Here is a 20155-nt window from a genome sequence, read left to right on the forward strand (position 1 = left end):
GTTTTGTTACAGTTAACCCAGTTTTCTTATTAAGACATTTAGTTAGAGAAAAATATTTCTTAGTTTACCTTAGGTAATTTGAAAATGGCAAAACACACAAGGGCTGCCTACCTAAGAGGAGGGCTGCCTTTGTGGAGTACGGTTTTAGGGAAATTGGCTCGTATTCACGTTATAGAGTAAGAAAACCATGAAAATCAACTCTGAAAAGTTTTCTTACTTCAGAAATTAAGATAATATAATTATGTTGTAAAACTTTTCATGTAGATACATTGATTATTTTAAAGATAACATTATAAAAATAAGGAAATTACATTTCATCGACATTTATATATGAAGGAAGTTAAATTTGTGATACTTATCACAAAAATGTGAAAGTAATATTAATTTGTGTCCAAAGGAACAAGTTACTTGATTTGGAAATTTAATTTAAAACTGTGTAGAGTCATTAGGAATTTTGAAGTAGGAAACACGAAAAATGAGCAATGCCCTCACCAGGACGCGAAACTAGACCTCTTGCATTGCGCCGAGTGGGCTATCGTTACATCAAGAAGGCATGCAGAAAGGAGGGGGGAAATACTTTATATACTCCCCCTTTCAAAGGGCAACTGGCAATTAGGGGACCTACTCGGCAAATCCTGGTGGTAAAGAATTATAATCCACCACCTTTTAGTTTTAGCAACATTATAGAGTTATTAGGTTATTTTGCAGGAGACGTGGCAAATGAGCAATTGCCCTCGCCGGGACTCGAACCTGGACCTCTCGAATACGCACCGAGTGTGCTAGCGTTACACCCCGATGGCATGCTGGAAGGTGGGAGAAATTATCTTATACATTTCCCCCCTTTTTTATAGGCGACTGGGGATTAAAGGCCCCGAAAAAAATTACCTACTGGAATTACTCTTATGCTCATAAATACAGCCAATTTCCATTTGAACTAAAATGAAATAAATGTTATTAAGTTTCAATTATTTAGATTCTAAAATGAAAGACATAAACGTTTTTATTTTTACTGTGATGAAAGTTAACAGAAAACTAATTTTTATGTTAAAGAAATCGTATTTAAAGAAACTTTTATTTAAAGAATTGGATAGAAATAGATTATACCAGTTCTTTAAAAAAAAAAAAAAAAAGAAATCCCAAAAAGTATTTCTCTTAAATTAAAAGAAAATGTTTCATTAATTCCCATCTAGAAATAAAATAACAAAATCAATACTGAAATATGTATTAATGTCTTTTTTGCCACTTTACAGTTTGAAGAAAGAAAATGAAATGAATCCTTTAAAGAAAGTCTACCTGACCAGAGTCAGAACAATGCCATCAGATTTTAATATCTGAAACTGATCTCATAATTGCTTCTCCTAAGTTCTTTTATCACCTTTCAAATCCTTATTTATGCAATATTTGCGGGACATTACTGGCAAGCCCCTAATTCGCCCAAAAACTGCATGACTCGATGTTTTACAGGTTCCTCTAGATTAAATTAACAACTTTTTAAAAGTGTGCATTGTAAAATATAATATCTTTTAAATCATATCAAAAAACTGAAATCATATAAAAGACGAAAATATTTTCGGACAACATAGAAATAATAAATAATCCACTTTACTAGAGCTTTGAGCATATTATGTCGGGTCACTGGAACTTCTTTCTATTTTCAAATTTATGTTAAATGACAAGAATAACAAGAATGTGTATATCTCATGTTACCCCATAATGTCCTCAAAACATATTTTTGAAATCTTCATTTTTGCTTCGTAAAATCGCATTAAAATAAATCTAAATTAAAATAACCAAAAGCTAAAAAATGGTTCTGACTTCATTCTATATTTGCAGAAATTTGTGGATAGCAAAGAATCTTCCTGGATTTCGCAGGCTTCTACAAAATTCATGTATCTCTGTTATTTTTCTTAACGCTGATCGTTTCATTAATGCATTCTTAATGATATTTTTTTAATTTCACTTAATACTATTAATAGCGCTTTAATTACTATATATTAATTATTACTGCTGTCATTCATGTCAGTATATAATGTTTACTCCTGCATGTGTTGATTACAATATGGAGCTTGTGAAGTTTGTCATATAAACAGCTGGATTTCATTCAGTTTACGGCATGAGCTACTATGAGTGCTTAAGAATTGCGATGTAGGTTACATACATATATTCCCAGAAGTGAGTAATACAAATTTTCCTTCTTTCAGCTTTGGTACCAATAAGTATTTTATGAACCGGAATTATTAATTTATGTAAATTTTTTATTCTTTTGCATAATAAACTGTGTAAAACTGCATCAGATTTAAACCTTAACTGATAAGACAGCAGCAAAATACGTTTTGGAAGCGCAGAAACATTTGAAATAAGTGATTCACTTAATCAGCCAATGTAAAAAAAATATATGAAATATTTACTGAAGATCGCTCTTTAAATATATTGAAGCTCTGCAGTGTTTATAGTTTAAAAATCGCTTAAAGCTGTAATTTGTGAATGGAGAAATAACGGTGAAACAGATATAATTTAGAAATTTTGAAAAACTATGAAATGTCTGATGTTTTGTCCTACGACGTTTTAGCCTTCCCTTGTTTTCTCCACGATGTTCTCATCAGCAATGTTTTTGCCGCGATGTTTTCGTCTGTGACCGTTCTTTTGCGATTTCTTTTTAGAAATTTTTTTTTCCATTTTATCCCAAGTAGCAACGTTGTAATGACGTTGCAAACTCGTCTCAGGTCATGTTGCAATATATGGTCTTTAAGACGGCCAGATTTCAGCGAAACTCCACGGTTTTGCAACCGTTGCAAAGACGTCTTTATTACGTTTTTGCAGATGAGGTGTTTGTCGCATACTCGTCGTTATTGCATCTTTCGCAAGTGATATTTTGGTTGTGAAAGCATCGTATCCCGACGTCTTAACTACGCCTAAATGTTCGCAAAATTCCACCTTTTTGCAACAGTTGTGAAAATGTCGTTCTTATGTCCTTGTGTTACATATTGATTTATGCAGAAAAATAAGCTTAATAATTAATATAGTTTTCTTCTCTTTTAAAATTTTATTTTCCTTGTATTTTTCTTAAGTTTAAATATTTTATCATTTCCTGAAAACCAGAAGATCATACAATTTTTTCTCTTTAGACAAATATGCATAATTAATAATAGCCTTAATTATTTTCAGTACTTTAAACTATGATTTTTAAATTCCTCTTTAGACTAAATATACATAATTAATAATAACTTTAATTATTTTCAGTACTTTAAACTATATTTTTTTAAATAACTTAAATTCGAAGTTACGATTATTCAAGATTTCATCATTTTTTTTAAGTGAGAGTAATTATAAAAGTGGTTATTATAAATATATAAAATTAATATTAGGTTTTAAATAAATAAAGCTCAATTAGACACAAATAAAAGTAAAGATATATAGGTGGGTAAAACAAAGAGCGTTTCTGATAACAGCATTATCACATTTATTTTTGTTAAATCTCAGAGACATTGAAAATTGCCCCTGTCATGATAAATTAGGAAGCGGTTCTTAAGTTAACATAATCAGTATTTTACCTGAACTCCAGTAAAAATTTATTCGCGTTTCACGGTAAAAAATATAACCATTAACTTCGATATCTCCAAGATATGCAAATGAAAGACTGTATAAAGAAGTTAATAAATGTCATCAAAAATATTTCATACAAAAATATACCTAAATCTAATAACAAAAAAAAAAACTTCCCATATTCATATCTAAAATGAAATAGTAACCTAACAAACAAAATACGTGACAGCACTATTTAAGAAAAATCATGAACTAGTACTATTTGAAAGTATAAATAGCAGAAGGAAGGTAATAGAACTAAAATTTCCAATTAATAAAGACATATTTGTGTTTTTTAAATAGTAAGCAATTAAAAGTCCAATAATGATGGATTGCAGTATTTACTAGTAATGCTAATGTTTCTTAACACCATTTCTTTTGATCATATGTTAATGTATTTACTTATTTTTAGTTTCTACATTTTAGAATAGTGGTGGATTACAATGATTATTTCATGCACATTTTCTAATCAATAACGTTCCTTTTGTTACTGTACAGAAATAATTTAAATAAGATAGTATACGATAGTAATCTAAATACGTTAAATAGCACACGATGAAACTTTTTGTTTCTATTTATTATGAATTTCTTTGTTATCACAAGCACATAAAAAGTAAGCGAAGAAAATAGAATATACTTAAATTTAATAAAACATTAAACCTAATTTCCAACATTCATTTATTGAGATAATCTAATAAACATACATAACGGAAATAATTAAAAAACGCGAATAACTCAGTGTTTGGAAGAATAAATACCAAACGAAAAGTAATAAAACTGCATATTGCAATCAATAAAAAATATTTAGTGTTTTTGTAATATTACACAATTAAATATCACATAATTATAGATTACAGTTTTTCATAGAAATGCTAATGTTTCCTTAACACTAGTTTTTCCATCATACATTTGATATACTGTTTAAAATCATTAAACGTTTCTGCGTAGTATACAAAAGACAATATACTATAGAATGTGCATTATTATTAATTTTAATGTATTGCTTTTTGGTATTAGATATACCCAATTCATCTTCAGCAGTCATATTAAGTACTGGTACCAATCCAATAATTTCTTTGTATTTTGAAAATAATGAGCATACCATAACAGCTTCAATTGTTGTTACTTCTGTGTTGATTACATTTTCAATAAAACCAGAGAATGCCTTACCGTTGTATGTTATTTTTGTTTTTAATTCTGAGAACCAACTTTTCAACTTTTTTTGGTATTAGATATACCCAATTCATCTTCAGCAGTCATATTAAGTACTGGTACCAGTCCAATAATTTCTTTGTATTTTGAAAATAATGAACATACCATAACAGCTTCAATTGTTGTTACCTCTGTATTGATTGCATTTTCAACAAAAAAAAAGAGAATGCCTTACCGTTGTATGTTATTTTTGTTTTTAATTCTGAGAACCAACTTTTCAATATGAACACAATAATTGATTAATATGAATGATATACGATATAGCACTTAAGCTCTTAACCGAAGCACAAAGCTAATGAGGGTATCCAAATATTGCACAGCTGGAGCCACAGAGATTGGAGAACATCACCGCATAACTTTTTAACCACCAGAAACACACAACACTATATTCACCATTAGCATTGTAGAATTTCTTGTAGAGCAGATATTCACAAACAAAATAAGCACAAATTCAGCATTCTCGCGATGATTTCTCCACAATTCCGAGGCTTCCAAACAGGAGCTCACAGCAATGGAATTTCACTCGCTGAAGGCAGTTAAAGTAAGTAGTTACAGAACAATGAGAAGATTCACAATGCGTTCTTTGATTGACAGTGCATTCATTACATTTACTTTTGGTATAAGCAATATTATTTATATCAGTCCTTGCTTGATTCAATTTCAAACATGAAGTCAGTCTTGTCAAACGCCATACAGATGGCATCTTTACCAAATTAATTGAAAGAATTGCTAGAATCTCAATTAATTGCAAAGTTACTTGTTCGAATTTGGCAGCTAGCCAAAGCGCGCAAATCTCGAGATGTTCGTTTATATTAAGCATCCAGTAAATAATGGTCCGTTCTGCTTCTCCCGACTGTCGATGAGTTTTCTGTTAGATATGTTGGACAGCCGTTAAATATGCATCGTCTTTTAACATTGGACATTTTCTCGGAATTATTAAAATCGCCCCATTTTTATCAGTGAATAAACCTTCATGCACAATCATATCTTCGCGAAAATTGTACTTTTTGCACTGTATGCGCTAAAATTTTTCATATAATGTCACCATATTAATTCAAATAAATTCGTCCTTGCTTCAAAAATAATAAATAAAGTCATATATCAGTAGTGAAATAATTGTTAACATGTGATTTGCATTGTTTTCGGAAATATGATTTTTTAAAATATATAAAATGCATAACTTAATGACTTAATTTATAGATTACTTTCATTTTTAAATTATATTTATGCTATAATATTTATAAAAAATATCTTAACCTTACAATGCATTGCGATTCATATGTGAATCATACCAATTTTTACTGAATTTAGCATTAAACAAATTTCAAAGCAGACGGTGTACTGCGCTGATTTTTATCTTACTATTCCGATATCAAAGTTTAGCTATTCCTTTCGCTAGTAGATGACAACATAAAACTGTGCTCTTTATTTCATTAGTGCCAAGAATACAGAATTCATTTCTGTTTTTTCATTGGCCAAGCTAGCTTTGTATTCATTAATTCGATATTAGACGCTTAAACATTTTACTCTGTATAGCTGAATGTATGTACTTTTCAGTTCTATGTTAATATTTAACTATAGAATAGTTTTAAATTGAAATATTTCAATTTTTCTGTTTGATTCATATATGCATCACTATGCATTTATGATTAGATTTCGCTCTAGAATGCAAAGTGATGCACGTATTAATCAGGATAAAATTTAGCGTGGATTTTTAATTATAGGACTTCATAATACCTTTTATTTCATGATTATTTTATATCAGCAATACCCACTCGATATTTGCATGCATTGTTCTTATTTAGTCATAAAATATTAATTTTTTTAAAAAAATCCTTTAATTTTTTTTATTTATGTTCATTTTTTATGTGGTCTCGATGGATTTGCTCACAAGTTTGAGGTATACTCAGGCCAAAAAAAATCTGCTTCACAATCGCTTAGCAAATGATGCAGAATTGGGCGTCAATGTAAATGTTGTGATTAGACTTTGTAGGGAGATTCCTCGAAATCAAAATTTCAAATTGTATTTTGAAACTTTTATTCTTCACTTGACATAATGAAGTGTTTAGCTGATGATGGTACTCTTTGTTTGTGAACTGTGCGTGGGAACAGAATTCCATGTTGCAAGCTCCTTGCAAAAGAGCAACTGAAAAGAGTCGAGGAGAGCAAGCGTTGAATACGTTGCAGACTGCGGTACAACTGAAATATGTAATTTAGTCTGAAGAGACAAAAAGAATGTGCTCCTGTTGTCTTCGTTTGCTAGGAAACACGCCATTGAATAGATATCTAGTTTCAACAGGAAGAAAGAAGAGGCAGTTATTGTGGACTGACCAAATGGTCTGAAACAATGCAACAAACATATGGGGGAAGGGCGTAGATTTGCTGGATAGCTACATAAGAAGACATAAAATATCTCTGAGATCAAGAAAATGGTATATGAGATTTTTTACCACTTATAATTCCTTGTGGTCATAAATGTGGGGCTGCTGTACAAAAGACTGTCTCTATAGAATGGTACAAACCCCAAGGATGTGTTATACCTGGCTGCCTTTCGCGTTGAGCTATCCTTTGACTGTTCAAAATGGGTGAAAGTTCAGTTTCTAAGCGTGGAAGACCGAGTGGTCTTTAAAAAAATTACTACATTGGGAAAATACAGCGAGGTCCTGCATCAAACATTCTTCCGACCTGCATTACACAGGATAAAATTCAACATGTTCCCATATGGAACGAAAATCGCACTCGTTTTAAAACGCTAAATTGCAAATTCCAAACATTTGTTGGATGTGAAAACTGCAGTGTAGCATTATGTCTAAATAAGGATAGAAATTGTTTCGAAATTTTCCATACAACGCAAATTGCACAATAAATATACATGTACAAAATATTTGATTTGTATTTTTTTAATTAAATTTTCATCACAGTTTTAATTTTTGTAAAGTCTGAACATGATTAATTAGAATTAAGTATTAATAAAATTTTAATTAAGGTCATTATCATCTAAAAACAATAAATAGGTAAGTCTTTTATGGCAGTATTTATTAAATATATTATTGTAAATGGTTTTTCATGTCGTTTACGTTTTGTATCAAACCTAAAAATTCAAAAAATACATAATAAAAAATGTTAAATAATTTTTTTAAATATTTTTTCAGATTTATTTAAGCCATGATCATGATGAAAAAAAAATGTTTGGTAAAAATATAAAAAATCATGCATTGAAGGGTTAAGTATTCATTATTTTAACAAAATTTTAAATAATTATTTAGCACGTATTTTTAGTACTAATTAAATTTAATAAATCAAAAGTGTTTATATTAAATGCATATTTCATTAGATGAATCTACCTTAGATTAATATATTTAGATGAAATAAAGTAATGAAACATTGCAAAGTAAATCTTATGCGGACTTCAGATTCTTCAAAGGGCAGATTTAGTCTCTTTTCATTCTAAAAGTAACGCTGATGAACTATGAAAAAAATGCTAAAACGACCACGTCTAAAAGCCGACGTTCATGACGTATCATGACGTTTCAGCGACATCGACAAATTGCCAAGATGCAACAGCAAATATTTTGCGTCTTCGCAAAGTTGTAAAGACGTCGTAAAAGTTACCACGACCACTTTGCAACCTCTCGGACCAGCTTGCAACGTCTTTGCAATGTCGTGTGCTACTTGGGTTTGGTCCGGTCCTTGTATGACTGCAATAAACTTAGTAACTAAATAACTGTATTTGATGTTCTGCGTAGCTGTAATCGTAATTCGGCCCTTACATGCCCTCCAATAATTTCTAGAAGCAGAAAGTACTAGAAATAGCTCTGGAGCCGGGTGAAAACTATACACAACCGGATAAAATATCTATTCTGAGTAGTTCTGTTGTAGTCATAGTCAAAGTAGTACTGTGGAGTGGGCTCTGGGATACTATGCTGTACCAGTATTTTTGTGGAAAATTCTAGAACTCTGAAGTGTTTCTTTCGATAAAATAAATTCCATTAAGCTATTATCGGACCTGTGTGCATTTAATCTATTACGAAACCGTCGGCTAGCTACAATTTTGGTGTGAGGAGTTGGATTGAATGCTTGTGACGAGAGCAATGGAGACGTAACTAAGAGAGCTCGTGGAAGTCTTTGCTGCATTCAAAAACGAATTGAAAGGGAGGCAAGAATCCGTCAAAGAGATGAAACCGTTCCAAGAACAGATGAAAGGGGCGTGAACTCCATTAAAGAAGAAATGAAAGCAGACTTAAAAAAAGTTGGAAGGGCCAGTGAAGTCCGTTAAAGAAGAGATCGAAGCTTATTAAAATGAATTGAAAAGAGAAATTACTGGCATAATAGGAAACAAGTTCGAGTCTAATGGAAGGCAGAATAGACACGGTTGAAGACAAATTTGGTGAGATTCAAAAAAGAGTTTTTGTTGAGGAGAAAAATGAAAGAAAACTTTTCTGTTGTCTAAAAACAAATTGAACAACAAATTGATGGCAGGATTTCTGCTACTTTCGCCTAGGAATATGAAGGTTTAAAGAAATCCATAACGACAGTTGTCACAATTCTAACGCCTTTAAAATCGAACACATGACGCCCCGGTATTCTTTAAAGCTATCTATCTGCATATGATGGTAAGTGTATAAAACGTAATTTTCCATATTGCCAGACGGAAATTGATGGGATTCTCAAGCTAAGGCCTGCCATCTCGCTGCTTCTCTGAGAGCAGACGCAGGGGATGATCTTCAGACTCTGTCAGAAAAGCGGCGCTCTGGCGAGAAGTGCTTAAAAGTTTACAGTAGGCTTCTGTTAAAATCTCGCCAACACAACCTCAGGAAAGCACTCCAGGAACTCACCACAGATGTTAAAATGCTGTCTGAAATCGTCTTTTCGGACTGCCCATCAGAAACCAGGGCAATCCTGCCCCTGCATTACTTTATTGAATGCATCTGGGATCTTAAAATACAGAAAGCTCTGCGAAAGGGGGGTGTCAAGGATTTAAAAAGCGCTGTATTGTACGCCATGAAACTTGAGGCAGCCCAGCACCCAAGTCGCAGAGACCGACCCCTAATCAGAGCTGCTTATGGCCAGGAGCCAATGGATCAACTGACTCTATTCCATTCCATTTTCCGCTGTTATACTGGACTTAGCCTGCGTGGATTGCAGGCTTTTTGCCAGTTGTCGTTTAATATGGGTTCCAGGAAGAACTAAAAACAGAACAAAGGTGTCGCAGAGACAAGATGTGAAAATAAGGGAAAGTGTGGCACTTTGCCACTAAAGAGTGTAACATCGTGGGGTGGTGTAAAATACAAATCAGATACAAATATGCAAAAAAGTTGAAATGATGAAAGTCAAAAATAAAATATAGTTATTCAGATAGAAGTTCCATAATTGAATCTTGGTTAAATATGAGTATTTATAAATATACAATATTAGCGTAGAAAGTCAAAAGTGGAGCCATGTCATGTGATGGCTAGGGGTTCACTCCATAGGCTGGTGAGGAAAACTTGTGAGAAAACTTGTTTTTTAAAAATATTTGTCATTCAAATAATGAAAACATGTTTTTCTCTGAAGGGCAAGAGTTCCAGTCAATGGATTTCACAAGAGTTTTTCACTAACAGTTCGTGAAATCGCTGCAAAGTCCAAAATTTATGAGCACTGGGCGTGGCTTAGCACAGAGTTCATCAGTCTCAATAGTGCTCAGTTGACAGAAAATATGCAGTTGTAAATAGCTTATTGAGGAATATATACACATTGGATAGAATAAAAATAGAGTAATAAAGTAAAATAATCAGTAAAATACGTAGCGTATTCGGAAACTAAGTACCGTTTCATTCTAGCGCCGTCGCAGCGCTGTAGTAGGCGTCCCGCGCATGCGCACTAGTCTTTCTTGTTCATTGACTTTCAATTGTCGTCATTTTGGTTGCTATATGTTGTGTTTTCAGTTTGCTGTGCACATTCAAAATGTTTAAGACAATTAGTTCTCCCGCTGACTGTGAGATTCGTGCAGTGATTAAATTTTTGAAAGCGAGGAATGTTAAACCGGCCGAAATTTATCGTCAAGTGACAGAAGTTTACGGTGAATACGCGATAAGTGATGGAATAGTGAGAAAGTGGGTAAGAATGTTTAATGCAGGTCGTACAAATGTCCACGCCGAGGCTCGGAGTGGTCGGCCTTCTGTTGTCACCGATGATTTGGTAAGGAAAGTTGATGAAGCAATTCATGAGAACAGACGCTTCACAATGACAACTCTTTCAGAGGCATTTCCACAAATTTCAGGTACTGTTTTGTTCGAAATTGTGTTTGACCGTTTGAATTATCGCAAACTGTGTTCCCGATGGGTTCCAAAAATGCTCACTGATGTTCATAAAACAAAGCCACTTGGTGTGCCCTGACATTTTTCATGCGGTACAGTGATGAGGGAGAAAACTTTTTAAACCAAATTGTGACAGGTGATGAAACTTGGGTGTGTCATTTCACACCAGAATCGAAACAACAATCGATGGAGTGGAGACACACTCATTCTCCGAAAAAACAAAAGTTCAAAGTGACAATGTCATCACAAAAAATCATGTGCACTGTCTTCTGGGATAGGAAAGGCGTTTTGCTTACTGAATTTCTTCCCAGAGGTGAAACCATTAATGCGGCACGATATTGTGAGACTTTAACAAAATTAAGGCGTGCCATTCAAAACAAACGAAGAGGAATGCACAGTAAAGGAATTGTGTTGCTCCATGACAATGCTCGGCCCCATACTCCTGGTGTAACTCAATCGTTAATTCGACAGTTTCATTGGGAGCAGTTCGATCACCCGCCGTACAGCCCGGACTTGACGCCGTCCGACTATCACTTGTTCCTGCACATGAAGCGAGAGCTTGGTGGCAAGCGCTTTGAATCTGGCGATGACACGAAAAATGCTGTGGAGTCGTGGTTATCGAAACTGGCGGGAAGTTTCTTTGACGATGGTATACAAAAACTGGTCACCCGCTATGACAAGTGTTTGATCATTGGCGGAAACTATGTTGAAAAATAGTTTAAGACATGTATTTTCATGTGAAAATAAAATTGGATTCGAAAATATTGTTTTACTATTTTTTTTTTTTCAAAACGGTACTTAGTTTCCGAATACGCCTCGTATGTACAGATATGTGCAGTCATTTCAGTAGCACTGAGTGATCAAAAGCAGAGATAGAAATTTTCTAAGTCCTAGGTCACGTGAGGGGCCACCTCCCGAACTGTGGATTCGATGAGCATCCAGATGATTTAAATAAGAAAGTCAATGTCTTGAACGGGAATGGGAGCGGCAACAAATTAGTCCTCAAGTGACGGAACTGCGGTGGTGAAGGCCACGTACGAAGGAATTGCAGAACGCCCTTAGTGCACGGAAAATAAGATAGATGACTTAACCAGACAAATCAATACCGTTAATTAGGTACCGTTAATTAAGATTTTATTATTTTTATTTTCAAAGAATTGGTTGCTCTGCTGTCATATAAATGGTCCAGTTCTTAAACATAGCAGAATATTCCACAGCTGTCTGCGTACAAATATTCAAAATCAATAGATATATGTCATGTATTCCATTTCTAATGGTCCCTGCAAAAACTTCTGAAAAGCTTCCAAACGTCTTGCTTTTCAATAAAGTATTTATCCGTTATAAAACGGCATGAAGAGTAAAATAAATGGTAATCAATTGAGGGCAGGTAACTAGAATAGGAGCTGTGTGAGAAAACAGTTTATCAGCTAACTTGTGTATTTTCCACACCTGCGTGTTAGTATGCGATCATGGAAATTGCGTAAGTGTACAAGTATGGTAACTGAGTGGTACTATTCGTCTAAAAGTTAATTTTCTTAGGCAAATCGTGGTTTTATAATTTGCAACTGAAAGGTAGCTTTTTGGTCATAAGTGTAAGAATCTACACTGAGCTCTTGCGCCGAGCATAAAGAAGAAATGAAGACGCAGACATATTTTAAGCGAAAGGCATTTTAGACGGATGTTAAATTACGAAAACGATCCAGAAAAATTATCAATTCTGGGTTTTCGCTGGCTCATTTTCCTTTATACTGTAAGATGATAACATCTTAACTAAGATAAAGTTAAAATGATCTTATTAGATTATCAGGGTCAATGTTCCTTCTAACCTTCTTCGGGAACATACAAGGACCTGACTCGGAACAGAGAGCTTACTAAAGCTATGTTCACTAATTGTGGTAAGTAGACAGGATACAGACGAAGGGTATACAAAACCCTTTATTTTTCTCTATATACAATAACTTCCGTACTTCGGAATACACTGACCCGCCACTTGGGGTCTAACGTAAAAGTATAAAAATAAAACTAAACTCTAATTTAACTTTAAAATAATGCACGTGGAAGATTGGCCTTATAATAACAGGAAGCGTATGTAGCACAGAGACTGTGAACACTACAATACGTTTGAATTTATCAAGAGGATTAAAACCTCTGGCCTGGAAGGCAAACAGCAACTGCGTAACTTCTAAGATAAGCGGCCTGCTTTGACTTACTGCTTCCTCTCTCTCTCGCTTGGCAAAAGGCCACACTTAAATACTTGGCGTTCGCCAGACAAACTTTGCATAAATACCTTCACGCTTATAATTCTGGCCGGAAGTAGAAAATAAGAAGTGATAGTAAAGCTTTAAAATAAAATAAACGTTAGTAAAACTTAAGATCCTTACATACTTCCCGCCAGAGTTAATTAGTTTGAAACTGAGGTCTAAAACTACCTTGTTGAAAACTTTTAGCTCTAGAATCTAACGCGAGGCCAATCTTTTACAAACATAACTTCGCTAGAAACTAGAAATTTAAAAGAAAGAAATTTGTTACAATAGCAGCTCCCAGGATATACAACAATCTTTTTTCATCTGTACTGCATCTAACCAGGAGCTTTTATTCAATTCTGGTTCCTTCCAGAGATCTGGAAGGAAAACTAGTTTAATGAAATGTTACACAATGACATGGCAAGTAACATATAGAATATACTTCTCTTAACCTTCTTATTTCATTCATGACTATTTTAATTATCTCTCCCCGTGCTCTCTGACATGTGTTGTAAAAGAACACCAAACACGAATGTGTTTCTGTCTACGTGTGCCACACTTCCTCCTACAATCAAAACACTAAAGTGTTAAAATTCAACATAACGAGACCTCTTAACACACCCTACTTTCAACTCCAAACCCTGAGGTACTATTCTAAAAGTGGCTAACTCTAAAGTGTAGCGTCAGAGAGCCTAACTACATCATTCAACCTTTACCACATATTCGCCATGATTTAATCTTTACAGTCACACGAATAACAAATTTTTAACATTACTTTCACTTTTACCATATCACGGTATTTCTTAACATTTAAAATAACAGTTCACATGTATATAAGAACATATCAACATGCCGTTAATTTTACACATTTGAAAACATACATTAGTAGTACATTGTTAACTTCTATTCTTTTCAAAGCAAGTGTCAATTCTTTCTACATTGAAATAATACTACATTTCAAAAAGTCTTTCAGACTAAAACTTCTTTCTTGCTAGAATGTTTTAAATAAAATTTATACAATAACTTTTTACAATATTTAAGTCTTTACACAACGCTATTATACATCAACTTTAGTTTTACGCGCGAGTAATTGAAAAACATAATAAGAAAATCGGTCACAACTCATTTCTCGCCCTTTTGGCGATAAAGGTAGACCTCGCATGAGGTAAAACTCCTTGAAATCTGCCACTTGCAGTAAGAATGAAAGATTAACTTAAGTTTGCAAAGTAACATAAAATTTTACTTATCTTTGTAATATTCGGACATCCTTTTCTGGGCCCAGTCTTTAAAGGTACTGCAGATAGTAGTTTGATTTATCCTCCTTCTTGTACGGGCTCGCCCTTCAGTGCTTTCCTCTGGAAGCTTCCTTTTTTCACCAGTTCGGCCACCCTTGAATATCTTCTTTTTCTCCTCTGCTTGTGGTCTTGGCCGTTTGATGGCAGCTGGTCTTGGCGGAACCGGGAAACTTCTGCGTGTTCCTGCTTGGACCTCGTTGCTGGCTGTTCAAATTTTCCTTGTAACTTTTCCTCCGCCGCTGATAGCCCTTCCGCAGTTCGGCGACTTTTGCTGCGGAGAGTTCTGTCGGATGAGTATATCTTCCGTTTTAAAGCCGGGTTATAGTTGCCGTCATTTCTCCTGGTTCTCTTCACATACGTCGTCCTTCTCCCTTCTTCATTCTGGGGGTGTTCGTGAACTCTCTTTTCTGGACGGTGGAACGGCTTCTTTTTCTTGTTACCTTCAATTTTTCCGCGGGCCAATTTTCTTTTCACTTGCTTCTGTCTCTCATTGGCTTGCCCTTGTACTTGTCGTTTTTCCACCTCTGGAGCTTGTACCTGCGGTGTCTGCCGTGCCGGATCCTGCAAAAGATCTGAAAAGATTTGCATTTTATTACGATCGAAGTAGGGCTTGATTTGATCAATGTTTGCGGAACAGGTTTCACCATTTCTGTCTTTTAACACTACAACAGCGTGAGTTATTTTTTCTATAACATATGGTCCTTCAAATCGTGGAAAAATTTTGGCAGTTTTATCTTCTGGTGCTGAAGAAAGTGAATGCTTAATTTTTAAAACTTCATCCCCTACTTTATAAGTTACTCCCCGTCGTTTCAAATCATAATATAGCTTCTGTTTTCTTTGTGCTACTTCCGTATTCTTTTTTGCTTCTTTTACTAATTTTTCTATATCACCCATTTTAAATTCTGGGGCTCTTTGTTGGACATAAAATAATTTATCTAACGGTATTATAATCTTTCTGCCTAGAAATAACTCAGGAGGAGTTTTGCCCGTTGTATCATGTTTTGCGGTCCTAAGGGTGAAAGGAAATTCATTGACATAGTTATCCCAGCTTTTATGAAAATTTTTAACATAACTACGGATAATTTTCACTATATTTCTATTGACCCGTTCCGCTATATTTGATTGCGGCCGATACGGGACCATTTTTAAATGACGTATGCCCAGTTTTTGGCACATGTCTTCAAATATATTACTTACAAATTGAGGACCATTATCCGATATAACTTTTAGGGGCGCCCCGTATTTTAAAATATATTTATTTAAAATAGAATCAGTAACTAATTTCGCGGAGGCTCGTTTTAAGGGAACAATTTCGGTCCATTTACTAAAATGATCAACCATAACAAGGAGATAGCGACTTTTATTTAACTGACTTTTTGGGAAAGGGCCCAATAAATCGATGCCAATTATTTCATTTGGAAATTCGGATTTAATACTATTTAGAAACCCGGCCGGGCGGAAATTAGTATAATTAACGGCTTGACATGTTGGGCAGGACTGGACATACGCCCTTGTTAACTTTTGCAGTTCAGGAAAGTAGACTGCCTCGCGTACGCGTTGGATAGTTTTTCGAATACCAGCATGAGAAGCTAAAGGGCTGTCATGGAGCTCCTGCAGGATATTTAATCTAAGACTAGCTGGGATAACAGGTCGAAATTCGTTGTTGGAATTCGTAGTTTTTGTATAGAATAATAGACCATCTATTAGTTCGTAATGGGCCGCCCTATTTCTTATCGCCACAATATCTTGGTGGCTAAAATTTTCAGGATCCTTCAAATACTCATAAATGTTTCCAAACTCAGGATCCTGTACCCAGTTCGGTTATTACAGTTTCTCGGGGATTTATTGTACACGCTGTAAGCATTGCCATCTTTACGGTATTGCCTTGTTCATCTATTTTAATCCTTGATAGGGCATCTGCTACGATATTTTCCTTTCCAGGGGTATGCTTGATTACCAGATTATATCCTTGCAGCTTGAGTGCCCATCTTATTAACCTTGGGGATAAATTTTTTCCTGAGTACAATCTAGTTACCGCCGCATGATCAGAGTACACTGTTATCGGCGCCTTTCCAAAATAGACTCGGAACTTTTGCACTGCTAACAGAACTGCAAGTGCCTCTCTCTCGGTCGCGGAATAGTTTCTTTGTGTTTGATTTAAAGTTCGGCTAAAAAATGCCACGGGCTGCTGATTTTGCGAAAGTACCGCTCCTACCGCATAATCCGAAGCATCCGCTGAAATTTCTAAATTCTCATCCTTTTCAGGAAATTTCAACACAGGGGCTTGCGTTAATGCTTGTTTTAATTTTTCGAAAGCACTGTTGGCTTCAGCCGTCCACGAGAATCTTGCCTTTTTCCTTTTTAATTTTAACAATGGCTCAGCGATAGCCGCAAAATCTTTTATAAAGGACCTATAATATGAACAAAGTCCTAGAAAAGAAGAGAGCTTCTTTGCCGTGTTTGGAGTCGGATACTTTTGTACAGCGATTATTTTTGATTCATCTGTCTCGATCCCTTTTTGAGATATTTTGTAACCTAAATATTTTAATTCAGGGGCTGTAAATTTGCACTTTTCGACATTAACTTTTAGACCGGCCTCATTTAATAAAGAAAACACCTGTCTTAAATCCTGTACATGTTGGTCGAGATTATCACTAGTAATAATGATATCGTCTAAATAGATAAATGTGGACTTTCCAAGAACAGGTCTTAACACAATGTCCATGCATCGCTGAAATGTTGCTGGGGCCTCAGAAACGCCAAACGGCATACGCAAAAATGCATAAGTGCCAGACTTGGTTATAAAAGCAGTCTTAGGCACGTCCTCAGGCCTCACCCCTATTTGAAAATAACCAGTCGTTAAGTCTAAAGTCGTCATAAATTTGGTTGATTTTATGTTCCTTAAAATTTCTTCTATGATCGGTAACGGATATACCGGATATTTCGTTATGGAATTTAATTTACGGTAATCAATAGCGAATCTCCACCTTTTTGGATGCTCCAAAGGATAGTCATTTTTTTCTTACATAAAACCACCGGGCTAGCATAACTACTTGAGATGGGCGTTATGATCTTTTTACGTAGCATATCGGTAATATGCCATTCTATAATTTGTTCCTTATTCTTATCATACCGGTATGGTTTTTGGCGAACTGGAATTGCACCTCCGGTATCAATACTATGGTTAGTAACCTGAGTAAATCCTGGAATATCACTAAATAACGAAGCAAATTCACTTACCACTTGTCGGATTCTATCTTGCTCGTCATTAGGCAGGTGGTCAGGATTTAACCTTGGCGGTTCAGCCTTTTCTACACGCACTGGTTTCATTGTCAGCTTAAGGGACGCTTCATTAAAATCCAGTGTAGCTTGTGCGTCTGAAAGAAAATCTATTCCTAAGATTAAATGTGCTTGCAGATTCTTTACTATAAAAAACATCACCTTTACTTGTTCGTCCTTGATACGGATATACAAAGGTACTTTACCTACGCACTTACATGTTTCGCCTTGCGCCGCTAACACTATCGTATTATCCGCATTATATATGCGGTATTTGCGAAAATACTTCCTAAAAAACTCTTCTGCCACACAGGAACACTGCGCGCCGGTATCCAGGAGTGCGGTGGCCGGGATATTATTCACCAAGACTTCAATCTTCGGAAGAGTCAGATTTTTCACCATTACTGTATTTAACTTGTAGGAAGAGGGGTTTTCGTGGCCTTCGGATTTCCGCACCCTCTCGTCAGCAGAAATCCGTTTTAGTTTAAATTATTTTTCCTTTCCGTGCTTTCCTTCTTTTTCCCCTGGCCTTGAGACTTTTTTCCTGGGTTGCTATTGAACTGTCGACGTTCGCCGGCTGTTTTTGAATGCTCGGGTTTCCTTGCCCACTGATTCGCTTTTTCTCCGTAGCCATGTGCTTGAGTTTGCTGTAGTTTTGGCGTACCAAATTGGTTTCGCTGTTGATACTGGCGTCTTCTTTCGACGTCCGCCGTTCTTCTACTTTCAAACTGGATTGCTAGCTCAAATAACTTTTCCAGTGTAGTCGGATTTCTCAATTCAATAAAGTCTTGCACTTGGGGCAGTAACCTCGGCAAAATCACTTGAATTATTTCAGGATCCGGACGTTTTCCATACAAGAGCTTGAAAACGTGAATTTTTCTTAAAATAAAGCTCGAGAGGTTTTCAATTCTTTGTTGATATATACTGAAAAGTTCCGTTTCTAATTTCGCACGATCCCTTACAACAGGGAAGGCTTTTAGTAGGGCAGTCTTGAAATTTTCGTAAGTATAGGTGGGACTTTCTGCTTGACCGAAGATACTTCTGCCTATACATTTGAACCAGTTAAGCGCTTGGCCCCTCAAACCCTGATAGCTAAGGTAACTTTTTGAAACTCGTGCACGGGGTAGAGCATGAAGTGGTCATCCAATTTTTCCAAAAAACTGGTTACCGGTGAGTTTCCATTAAATGTTGCTTCTGGTTTCATCGAAGCGCGCATGGTCTGGACGATGTACCCAAATCCTTCCAGGGCGGCAGCTGGCATTTCTGGATTCTGAGCCGTTTCTGCAGGCAGCACAGGTTCTTCTTGAAACTCGGCCATGGTTATTCTTCTACGTTGGGCTCCACTATCAGGTTCAATGTTTCTTCTAACCTTCTTCGGAAACATACAATGACCTGACTAGAACAGAGAGCTTACTAAAGCTATGTTCACTAATTGTAGTAAGTAGACAGGATACAGACGAAGGGTATACAAAACCCTTTATTTTTCTTTATATACAATGACTTCCGTACTTCGGAATACAATGACCCTCCACTCGGGGTCTAACGTAAAAGATATCAAAATGAAACTAAACTCTAATTTAACTTTAGAATAATACACGTGTAAGATTGGCCTTATAATAACAGGAAGCGTATGTAGCACAGAGACTGTGAACACTACAATACGTTTGAATTTATCAAGAGGATTAAAACCTCTGGCCTGGAAGGCAAACAGCAACTGCGTAACTTCTAAGATAAGCGGCCTGCTTTGACTCACTGCTTCCTCTCTCTCTCGCTTGGCAAAAGGCCACACTTAAATACTTGGCGTTCACCAGACAAACTTTGCATAAATACCTTCACGCTTATAATTCTGGCCGGAAGTAGAAAATAAGAAGTGATAGTAAAGATTTAAAATAAAATAAACTTTAGTAAAACTTAAGATCCTTACAAGATAACCTGGCGACTGCTCGAACAGGTCTAAAAGATTATCAGCACAGAAGAAGGGTAAAATAACCCTTTATTATTCCAAGTTCTTAACATAAAAATACACTCCCTTCGTGCTTATATAACCGCCGACGACTTGCGGTGAAACTTAAGAATAGTTCACAATAAAATCAAAGAATAGTTTTGGACTAACAATTTAAATTAAGGCTAACGAGGCTGACTCATCAACCCACCCGGCGATGAACTTATTAACTGGCCAAAATGCGTATCAAAAACTCCGCGTAACAGCAAGGACAATGAACTGGCTAGCTAAATCATTCCCTGAATA

Source organism: Stegodyphus dumicola, chromosome X1 (assembly GCF_044657685.1).
Source record: "Stegodyphus dumicola isolate Sdum_Otavi_A_Nest chromosome X1, ASM4465768v1".
Classification (NCBI taxonomy): Eukaryota; Metazoa; Arthropoda; class Arachnida; order Araneae; family Eresidae; genus Stegodyphus; species Stegodyphus dumicola.